General features: G+C 40.5%; 1 pseudogene; it reads left to right on the top strand.

Annotated features, from left to right (window-relative positions):
* The first annotated feature begins 1,787 nt into the window (after nucleotides 1-1,787).
* Nucleotides 1,788-3,387, top strand: LOC122749159 (annotated as a pseudogene).
* Nucleotides 3,388-7,092: the final 3,705 nt, after the last annotated feature.

Below are 7,092 nucleotides of genomic sequence, written 5' to 3'. Positions count from 1 at the left end.
TGGCTGCTAAAGCAGAACAGCAATTCCTCTGTAATTATAATCTCATACACTTGCTTGAGGCACTGATAGGTTAAGTGATTTGCCCATGGTTGAAGAGCTGATATGAATCAGAGTCTGGACTTGAACCTGGGTCATCCTGACTTTAAGTCTGACCATCTAATTATGGACTTTGTTTCATTGATGAAATCCCCAGAGTAGCAATTTCTCAGTAGATTTTTCTGATTATTAATTGGCCATGTTCAACAGTCTGAATCAGTTTTGAACAATGAAATGATAATTCCCTGTGTTTAATTCCACTGTTATGGATTATTTACCCACAGTGATTAAAAAAAAAAACTGAGCAAAAGACCCCAGGTGCTATTTGAGCCCAAAGCTACTTTATCAGACTCTAGCATTATGACCAATCTATTGAGGTCATGGGTGAGAGTGTCCCCTGGAACAGGAACATGTGACTTAAGCATTTGGAAGCAATGAGGACCAGCCTGAATCTCTCCTGTGGAATGGTTCACTTCATTGTTTTTGCTTTTCAGATCTTATGGTCCCAGTGGATGATGAGGGAGCCACACAATACATAAAGCCATGCAAAATAGGTTGATTATATTAAAATTCAGCTGGAAATTCACAAACATGTACAAAATATGAAAAATAATCAGTTTGGGAAAAACATGGATTTGAAAAACAAACCTAATCTAAAAAGCAAAGCAATGTTGACTCAGGAGAGCAAATTTATTTTGAAAGCTGGTAATGTGAGTTTGAATTGTGTTGATGTAGGGGTGGGGAGTGTGGTTGTATACCCATTTTTCCCTTTGGCATGAAACTTGAAAAGAGGGAAAATATTGAGCAGCTTTGTATTATGGGTGTATGAATGTGTATGTGTATGTATATGTGTGTTTATGTGTGCACCATAATGCTAAATGAGGAATCTAAATCTGACACTGCAAGAACATTTACAATGAGGATTGGGACATTTGAATAGAAAGTGCATCCCTAGAACTTAGGGGTGGAGCCAAGATGGTGGAGAGGAAGCAGCAAACTGCCTGAGCTCCCCTTCTGTTCCCTCAAAAAGAACATTAAATCAATGGGCGGACTTCAGGAAAAGGTCGGTCTGACTCGGGCAAAAGGGAGGCCCAGCGCAGGGCAGCAACCCAGCGCCAAGGGGGTTGGGGCAAGTCAGCAGGAGCTGCGGGCCACAGCCAAACAACTGAGGCCCCTGGAACCTGGTTCAAAAATCTGGTGGCCAATAAGGACAGTGGAAAAACCTACCTGCACCGGCCGGGAGGGCGACGAACGGGTCAGGCAGGAACGGACGCCAGGAGCGGGCACCTGGCTGGCCAAGTGCACCCAGACAGGAAGTGCAGGGCGGGGGATCTTCACACACCATAAAGGCCTCAGAGTAAAAAGCTGGTCACACAGCACCTATACCGCTGCACAAGAAGCCCAAAATAGGGACTCTGGTGCCCCAAGAGCAGACCTCAACTTAAAAAATAAATAAATAAGCTGCAATAATGAGTAAGAAGCAAAAAAGAGCCCTCTCCATTGAGAGCTTCTGTATCAATAGGGAAGAAGCCAACACAAACTCAGATGAGGACAATACCCTCAAATTGCCTACATGTGAAGCCTCACTGAGGGAAGGTGAATTGGTCTCAAGAACAAAAAGCCTTCCTGGAAGAGCTCAAAAAGGATTTTAAAAATCAATTGAGAGTGAGGGAGGGAGGGACGGAGGCCGTGTCTGGGGAGTGTGTGCATGTGGGGGGGCGAGGCCGCACGCCTCAGGGAGAAGCGGGGTGGCCGCTGCCATCTGCGGACCAGCGGGAGCCTCACTCCCCCAACTTCTCCCTCCGCGCCCCCGGAACTGCCTTTCAATGGGAAGTTTGCACTTGCTCAACAAGGGCTTGCCTCTTGTAAAAATTTGAACAGGATCCAGGCTTCAGTGGTTGCAGTGGATAAGAAGTTTAAAAGCTTTGGTTCAAGAAAATTTAAAGACATGGAAGTAAGGATCCAGTGACAGGACGCTATTCTCCCTGGGAATTCTGAAGACTATAAAGCGTTGAAAAATTGAATTCATGATCCTGGAACTCGAGCTCATATTAAGAAATGTCAGGCATTCGACCTCCAATCATGAATGGGCCCATGCACCCACGTCCATTGGTAGCATTGCTGGATGGCCGAGATTGTACAGTAGAAATGCCCATTCTGAAAGATGTAGCTACAGTGGCATTTTGTGATGTACAGTCCACACAAGAAATTCATGAAAAGGTACTAAATGAAGCAGTGGGTGCCTTGATGTACCCCACTATCACTTTAACAGGAGAAGATCTGGAGAAATTCAAAGCTCTTCGAATAATTGTCCGAATTGGCAGTGGTTTTGATAACATCGACATCAAGTCTGCTGGGGATGTAGGAATTGTAGTGTGCAATGTGCCAGCTGCATCAGTAGAAAAGACTGCAGATTCTACCATGTGCCACATCCTGAACCTATATCAGCGAACAACTTGGCTCCACCAGGCATTGCAAGAAGGCACAAGAGTCCAAAGTGTGGAACAGATCCGAGAAGTTGCTTCTGGAGCTGCCAGGATTTGAGGGGAGACCTTGGGCATTATTGGATTAGGTCATGTTGGACAGGCGGTTGCACTATGTGCCAAAGCCTTTGGCTTCAATGTCATTTTCTATGACCCGTACCTGTCTGATGGCATTGAGCGGGCCCTGGGGCTCCAGAGGGTGAGCACTTTACAGGACCTGCTATTTCACAGTGACTGTGTAACCCTACACTGCAGCTTGAATGAACACAATCATCATCTGATTAATGACTTCACCATTAAGCAGATGAGACAAGGGGCTTTCCTGGTGAACACAGCACGAGGTGGGTTGGTAGACGAAAAAGCACTGGCACAGGCCCCGAAGGAAGGAAGGATACGAGGGGCAGCCTTAGATGTACATGAGTCAGAACCATTCAGCTTTAGCCAGGGTCCCCTAAAGGATGCACCAAATCTGATTTGCACTCCCCATGCAGCGTGGTACAGTGAGCAGGCCTCCACTGAGATGTGATAGGAGGCTGCACGAGAGATCCAGAGAGCCATCACAGGTTGTATTCCAGACAGCCTGAAAAACTGTGTTAATAAAGATCATTTGACTGCAGCTACACATTGGGCTAGTATGGACCCAGCAGTAGTTCATCCAGAGCTTAATGGTGCCACATATAGCAGGTACCCTCCAGGCGTGGTGAGCGTGGCTCCAGCTGGCATCCCTGCAGCTGTAGAAGGAATAGTCCCCAGTGCCATGTCCTTATCCCACGGGCTCCCCACTGTGGCCCATCCTTCCCATGCTCCTTCCCCTGGTCAAACCATCAAACCAGAAGCTGATAGAGACCACCCAAGTGACCAATTGTAGCCTAAGAAAATAACATTCCCAACATTGGAGCTTTCAACATGAAGAAGATGTGGAAAAAAATCTGGATTTTTGAATAGAGGCAAAACCATGAACTTACAGGAGACCATAATTGTTTTAGAAACTGGTTCAATATACAGATATAAAAGGCAAAAAGTGTGGGAGGTGAAAAGAAGATTTGGAAAACTTTTTTTCCTCCGTATAAATTGTAGTTTGTCCCCCGTCCAGTGGACTGATTCACAGTTTCTGTGTCCTATGGGTTCTTCGTTAAGCAAGAGAAGTTAGTAGTTTAATTATATCATGAATATACTGGTCTGTGTACAGTTTTTAGAACATTAAAAAGGATTTGTTTGCTTAGCTGTCAACAAAAAGGAAAGCAAAAAGGAGGCATTCAGAAAACCAATTTTGAGATGATTTTTTTTTTTGTATGTTAAAACATGCCCCAAATGAGGCAGTTGGCAAACTTCTCAGGACAATGAATTTTTCCCATTTTTCTTTCTACGCCACACAGTGCATTGTTTTTTCTACCTGCTTGTCTTATTTTTTAGACTAATTTAGTAAACAAAAGAAAAACCATTTCTTCTGATTTGGGCATGAATTTCCCTTCTTTCCAAATGAAGACAACATTGCAAAGAGATTTTGAGGAAGACAGAGGTTTTGTATAAATGAGCATTGTGCTTTTGGTCACCAGTTAAAGTATATATTATTGGTGGTTTGCAAAAAGGCACTAGACTGCTGAAGGGTAGCAGCATTTCATCGCCTACATTGATTCCTTCCTGGTTATGTGGTAATCTAGCAATATTTTTGGTTAAAATCATGTTTGTGACTGTAACCATTTGTATGAATTATTTTAAAGAAATAAAATTCCCAGACAAATTAAAAAACAAAAAACAAAAAACAAAAAAAAATCAATTGAGAGAGGTAGAAGAAAAAATGGGGAGAGAAATGAAAGCAAAACAAGAAAACTATGAAAAAAGAATCAGCAGCTTGGAAAAGGAAGCACAAAGATTGACTGGCCAAATGGAAAAAAAAAAAGTACATAATTTCACTGAAGAAAAAACAATGCCTTAAAAAATTCAGTTGGCCAAATGGAAAAAAAGGTGCATAATCTTACTGAAGAAAACAATTCTTTAAACATTAAAATTGGACAGTTGGAAGATAAGGAATCCATAAGACACCAGGAATCAGTCAAGCAGAATCAAAAGAATGAAAAAATAGACGAAAATGTGAAATACCTCATTGGAAAGACAACTGATCTAGAAAACAAATCGAGGAGAGACAATTTGAGAATCATTGGACTGCCTGAAAGCCATGACCAGAAAAAGAATCTAGACACCATATTTCAGGAAATGATTAAGGAGAACTGCCCTGATATCATAGAATCAGAGGATAAAATCATCATTGAAAGAATCCACTGATCACCTCCTGAAAGAGACCCCAAAAGGAAAACTCCAAGGAATATTGTAGCCAAATTCCAGAATTATCAGGTGAAGGAGAAAATACTCCAAGCAGCCAGAAAGAAGCAATTTAAATATGATGGAGCCACAGTCAGTATTGCTCAGGACCTGGCAGCTTCAACATTCAAGGACCGCAAGGCTTGGAATATGATATTCCGGAAGGAAAAGGAGCTTGGATTGCAGCCAAGAATCTATTACCCAGCAAAAACGTGCATTTTTCTTTCAGGGGAAAAGATGGATATTTAATGACATTGGGGACTTTCAATCTTTCCTAGGGAAAAGACCAGAACTGAATAGAAAATTTGATCTCAACATACAAGACTCAAGAGAAGTTTAAAAAGGTAAACAGAGGGGGAGAAAAAAAAAACATGTTACCCTATTAGGTTAAACAGTTTATATCCCTACATGGGATGATAATACTCATAACTCTTAAGAATTGTAAATGCATTTGAGCAGAGAGAAGGACTTTACACAGAGGGTATAAATATAAATTATCTTTGATGTGATGATATAAAAAAATTTAAGGGGTTAAAAAGGGAGTCTATGGAGAGGAGAGGAAAGGGGAGGTGGAAGGGGATGAATTATATCATATGAAGAGGTGAAAAAAAAACCTATTACAATAGAGGGAAAGAAAGGAGGGGTGAACATTGTTCCAACCCTATTCTAATTAGATTTGATTCAAAGAGGGAATAACATATATGTTCATTGGGATAAAGAAACTTCACTCATCCTTTAGGGAATCAAAAGGGGAAGGGAAAGGGGGGCACTGATAGAAGGGAGGACAAAAGCAAGGGAGAAAAGGGTAAAGAAAAGAGAGGGGGTGATAACAAGGGAGGGCTTATTGGGGGAGGCAAGGGTAAGAATTAAAACGTTGGTGAGGAGGAATAGGGTGAAAGAAGGGGGGGAAAGCACAAAGGGGGTAAATAGAATGGAGGGGAATAGACAGTCAGTAATAATAACTGTGAATGTGAATGGGATGAACTCTGCTACAAAACGGAAGCGAAACCAGAATCCTACAATATGCTGTTTAAAAGAAACACATTTGAAGCAGAGAAATACACACAGAGTAAAGGTAAAAGGCTGGAGTAGAATATATTATGCTTCAGCTAAAGCAAAAAAAAAAGCAGGGGTAGTAATCCTTATCTCAGACAAAGTGCAGGCAAAAATAGATCTCATTAAAAGAGATAAGGAGGGGCAGCTAGATGGCACAGTGGATAGAGCACCGGCCCTGGAGTCAGGAGTGCCTGAGTTCAGATCCGGCCTCAGACACTTAACACTTACTAGCTGTGTGACCCTGGGCAAGTCACTTAACCCCAATTGCCTCACTAAAAAAAAAAAAAAGAGATAAGGAAGGAAATCACATCTTGCTTAAAGGTACTATAGATAATGAAGTAATATCAATATTGAATATGTATGCGCCAAGTGGTATAGCATCCAAGTTCTTAAAGGAGAAGTTAAATGAGTTACAAGAGGAATTAGACAGTAATACTATACTAGTGGGGGATCTGAATCTCCCCCTCTCAGAATTAGATAAATCTAGCTGAAAAATAAATAAGAAAGAATTGAAAGAGGTGAATAGATTACTAGAAAAGTTAGACATGATAGATGTCTGGAGAAAATTGAATGGGGATATAAAGGAATATACCTTTTTCTCAGCAGGACATGGCACATTTTCAAAAATTGACCATGTATTAGTGCACAAAAACATCATAGTTAAATGTAGAAAAGCAGAAATAGTAAATGCATCCTTTTCAGATCATGATGCAATAAAAATTACATGTAAGAAAGAGCCAGGGAAAAGTAGAATGAAAATCAATTTGAAACTAAATAATTTCATTTTAAGAATGAATGAGCCAAACAAGAAATCATAGAAACAATCAATAACTATATCCAAGAGAATGACAATAATGAGACAACATACCAAAATCTATGTGATGCAGCCAAAGCAGTGCTTAGGGGAAAATTTATAGCTCTAAATGCTTACATGAATAAAAAAGAGAAAGAGGAGATTAATGAATTGGGCATGCAACTTAAAAAGCTAGAAAAAAAACAAATTAGAAATCCCCAATTAGATACTAAATAAGAGATCCTGAAAATCAAAGGAGAAATGAATAAGATTGAAAGCAAAAAAAAACAACACAACTATAGAATTAATCAATAAAACTAAGAGCTTATTTTATGAAAAAAAAACAATAAAATAGATAAAATATTGGTTAATTTGATTAGAAAAAAGAAAACCAAATTACCAGTA

This window comes from Dromiciops gliroides, chromosome 3 (assembly GCF_019393635.1).
Source record: "Dromiciops gliroides isolate mDroGli1 chromosome 3, mDroGli1.pri, whole genome shotgun sequence".
NCBI classification, from domain to species: Eukaryota; Metazoa; Chordata; class Mammalia; order Microbiotheria; family Microbiotheriidae; genus Dromiciops; species Dromiciops gliroides.
This window is presented reverse-complemented; position numbering and strand designations above follow the sequence as displayed.